The sequence below is a fragment of the Schistocerca gregaria genome, chromosome 6 (assembly GCF_023897955.1).
Source record: "Schistocerca gregaria isolate iqSchGreg1 chromosome 6, iqSchGreg1.2, whole genome shotgun sequence".
NCBI lineage: Eukaryota > Metazoa > Arthropoda > Insecta > Orthoptera > Acrididae > Schistocerca > Schistocerca gregaria.
Window position 1 is genome coordinate 263,019,597 of NC_064925.1, and position 4,708 is coordinate 263,024,304.

The following is a 4,708-nucleotide window of genomic DNA, read 5'->3' on the forward strand; positions in this document are numbered from 1 at the left end:
TACAAGAGTGACAGTCAAACGCGATTTTCTCGTATAACTCGAAAACTTTGGCCTCCAGCAGAATGTATCCCAGTACAAAATTTAACTGCAGTCGAAATCAGTTCGAAAGATGTCGAAGGGATTATAGTCGCTATAACCGATTGTCGCGGGACCGGGTTTTTGCTTTGTTCGACAAAAAATTCGTACCTGTAAGTTTTGGCTGCCGTGGTGTTAACACTTCAAAAAGTAACAGAAATGCACCACTCCCACAGTATTTACAATACAGTATTTGTGGAGAGGGACTCAAGTGGAAATTCTTTCATGTTTACGTACAGCAATAAAATGCGAACGAAATATAAAAAACTTGTAATAAGTGAAGAAAGAAGTAATACCAATGACCCTGGATAATGAATGGGATATGATGTAGTATAATAGTAATGTATGACACAACTTCGTTCCAGTTACTGTATTACATAAACTGATGGACAGTACCAAAATGAAAAGACAGTAATCTATACGTAAATTACGCAAGGGCCTCCACTTTCTCCTATGTTTCTTTTTAAAATGTTACACAAGTGTAGTGTACTGTAGCTAACACATTGAAAATATGTAATACTCATAACCACAGAACATCAGTAATGAACTCACTTTAATTCCACTTCTGTACGTCGAAAAAATAACACAACTGGAACTTAATTTCCTAGTTTTCTACAATCACAGCAAAGACAGTGTTGTTTAGTGTATTTTAACTGCGAAATTCAATACAGTAACAGATCATATATTATACTGTCTTACTTATAACTAAGATAACAGAACCGTCCAATAGTAAAATTTACTGACTACGTTCTCAACACGTATTTATCCCCCGAAGCCTAGTTTCCGCTAACTGTCTAGCCGAACACTCGCCCTCCTGCAACCGTACCGGCATCAGTTATGAAGCTTTTCATTCTAAACTGCTCGGTTCATTTTATCCTTTATGCTTCCGGCTACCGTCTTGCGGAGATTGTGCTTGAGATGTGTGCAGATACACACGTGGGAACCAAGGGTGCGAACATTGCCAACCGGGGAAAAAAGAACTGTTGACCAGGAAATATTTTTACGGGAGCAGGTGAAAGAACTGAGGAAAGGCGTCAATGATCGGTTCGGTTTTGTTAAAAGCGTTGGCTTTAAATTTTTGCCCCGAGAACTGAAAAAGAAGAAATCCGACGACTTATTTTTGACAATCAGTGATGTGTTTGTTCACTGATGTCTTAGTTTTAATTTCGGTGGCGAATATGGGAGCCAATCAGCCAACCTCGTCGTGGAGTCTTCCAGGTCACCCTAATTGGCTGAACAATCCTCTGCCCGCAGTTCACGTGTCCCCAATTAACTCCCGTTCGCGATCACCTAATTAAGAGAGGGCTGTCGGCAGTTCACAGATCACTTTTTGACGTATCAGGACTAGCCAGGCGACTACTGCTGACTGTTATTCATCTGTATCTATGTCTAGATCAGTACTCCAAAAGCTACGTCACGGTGTTCCGCGAAGGGTCCTTTGTGTACGATTCTTACTGCCCCCTTTTGTTCGAGAGACAAGCGGTACTCTGAAAGAACTATTGTTGCTAAGCCACTATGTGAGCTCGCATCTCCCTAATTTTGCCTTCAGGTCTTTTTGAGAGAAATACGCACGAGAAGCAATACAGGTGCCGCTACCTACGGGCTTTATGCAACCCACGTCAGCTTGTAGTGGTCCTCTGGGAACGAGAAACATTTCTTTATGGTCAACATGAAATGTTTGCATAATAAAACGAACCTCTATTCTGAGTACAAAAGCACTCTCCGCCTTCAGGCCACGAGTGGCCTACCGGTACCATCCGAGCGCCGTGTCATCCTCAGTGGAGGATGCGGAAAGGAAGGGCGTGGGGTCAGCACACCGCTCTCCCGGTCGTTATGGTAGTATTCTTGACCGAAGCCGCTACTATTCGGTCGAGTAGCTCCTCAATTGGCATCACGAGGCTGAGTGCACCCCGAAAAATGGCAACAGCGCATGGCGGCCTGGATGATCACCCATCGAAGTGCCGACCACGCCCGACAGCGCTTAACTTCGGTGATCTCACGGGAACCGGTGTATCCACAGCGGCAAGGCCGTTGCCCTTGAGTACAAAAGAGAACATAAAAATATTAATTATCTCTCTGTGATGTATATGAAAAAAAATGGTTCAAATGGCTCTGAGCACTATGGGACTTATCTTGTATATGCAAAAGCAGTATCCATGTTTCATGATAATCTATCTTTTGTAGTAAAGATACTGAGAACAATGAAAACAACAGAAATATATTTTCTTTAATTTTTTACTCGGGTTCGAATCTTCCTAGGAGAAAAACTTGGGTGCAGACGTATATCTCCTATAATGTATTTCTGATAAATACATGCTGTTGTTGATATCCAAATATTTTATTTCAGTAGAATTAGATTTTTTTTCAGAAATTAATGACGTGCAGTACGAATTACTATTGTTGACGAAATGGCAGATTTTTAAAAAATTGCTCCAATACTGCATAACGTGAAGCGAAAAGGAGATGGGTTCAAATTAATCTCTTGAATAAACAGACTAAAGTCAAGTTGGTTTCAATCATTTTGTAAAGAGTGGTATCGATATCAAAACAGATTCTTGTGGTTGTCGCTTCGAAACTTCTTTTGTTCAAGTGACGAGATTTTCACCGTTATGAAAGAGCTCATATTTGAATTTAAAAAAATGTACCACGCAAAAAGTGTTTCTCCACGCGACTTTACGCAAGTTCAAATTGTTATTCACTTGAAAAGGCATTCCACACTTATCTGAAAGTAAGAGATTAAGGTGCTTCACACCGAGCTGTTCCTAATTTACTTTACTTCTGTACAAACATTCCAAAGTAATTTGTTTATCGAGCACTTGAATATAGAAAGTCTAAGAAACATCAAAAATAAAAATACTTGCCCGTGGACTGAAGTAGGAGTGAATACGTTTCATGTAGCCTCATGGGATCTTACGATGAGTTATTAACAGCACGAGTAAGCTAATCGCGAGATATTCATGTTCTCTCGCTCACTACGAGCAAACTATTAGAGAAAAATTGAACAGGAATTTTTGCAGGAAAATTAATGTACACTCTACACCGAGTACAGCGACATCGCTTTTAATGACATGCTGTCAATAACAGCGAAATCTAATGATCCTGTTAACACCATATTTAAAATGTCGCGTAGTACGACATCGCTTATTGCGACATTTCATGTAAAACTATATATTTTTTACTACATTTTCGGAGAAATATATCGGCTATATATCGGTTCTGCTACAAGACATGCTCCCCCCACTTTCCACGTCCAGCCACGAGCTGTGTGTAATGACGTTGTTCACCTCGTCATTCGTCTTCATGTTGAGGAGCTTAATATTGTCGTTCGTTTCTTGTTTGCTACGGAGTAATTTTGGGTGGACTGCAGATTGTGCGCGATGTATGTTGTGCCGAATGTGGCTTTCGTCTTACCCTGGGAGAGTTCCATATCACGAATCGTCTTCTGCTCCTGACGTATCAACTTACTCGGATTGCACAAAATATCTTCGACTGCTTTTGTGCTCAGTGAGCTGCACAACTCCTGGCTTGTTGGTTTTTGCCGGCCGCTGTGGCCGAGCGGTTCTAGGCGCTTCAGTCCGGAACCGCGCCGCTGCTACGGTCGCAGGTTCGAATCCTGCCTCGGGCATGGATGTGTGTGATGTACTTAGGTTAGTTACGTTTAAGTAGTTCTAAGTTCTAGGGGACTGATGACTTCATATGTTAAGTCCCATACTGTTCAGAGCCATTTGAACCATTCTCTTACTTGTCGGTTTTTCGTGGTTATGATTGACATTGCAGGCTATAACTTAATAGGCATTCGACAACTTCAAGTAGGAGTTTCCAGTTTTCATAATATACGCACATCTCAGCTTACCATACTTCAATTCCCTGTGATTTTTGATTCTGATTGGCTCTGAGCACTATGGGACTTAACTTCTGAGGTCATCAGTGCCCTGGCATCTAGAACTACTTAAACCTATCTAACCTAAGGACATCACACACACCCATGCCCAAGTCATGATTCGAAACTGCGACCGTAGTGGTCTCGCGGTTCCAGACCGTAGCGCCTAGAAGCGCTCGGCCACACCGGCCGGCAATTCCCTGTGAAGCTTTGACTTAAATCCTTACGTTAAAAACATCGATAAGATCTTTCTTTGTCCATGAAATCTACGGTTACTTCTATGACACAGTAAATAGAAGAAAAATATGAAACACCTACATAAGTAGTTGAGTTATGAGTTATTATAAGTTACTTTCATAATTTAAATTACGGTAAGTTATTTAGATGTTATTAGTTAGATGCACACTGGTGTCCGAAATTAAAGCAACAAGCTGCTGTTTCCCCGTCCTGTGTCTAATTCACGATACAATCATACACTCTGTCAACAGTTGTCGTTTCGAAGTGTTTTGCTCGGAAGATGGCATTCCGATCAATGGACAATCACGCCAACAATGACGTTATGGAATCTATCAAGCCGGGTAGTGTTTGCAGGGCAGTCCCACATCCACAATCGCTGTGTTCACAGTCACACACGGTGCACTACGGCACAGAGAAGACGCCCACAGACACTCTGCTGTGGAGGACCATAGGAAAAATGGAAGCAGTAGAGTCGCAAACTGATGTGGCCGGATGGCTTAATGTGAAGTATCCCAG

General features: G+C 41.7%; 1 pseudogene; it reads right to left on the reverse strand.

The window, feature by feature from the left end:
• Window positions 1–1,993: 1,993 nt before the first annotated feature.
• LOC126279246 (5S ribosomal RNA) lies at window positions 1,994–2,111 on the reverse strand (annotated as a pseudogene).
• Between the last annotated feature and the right edge of the window lie 2,597 nt (window positions 2,112–4,708).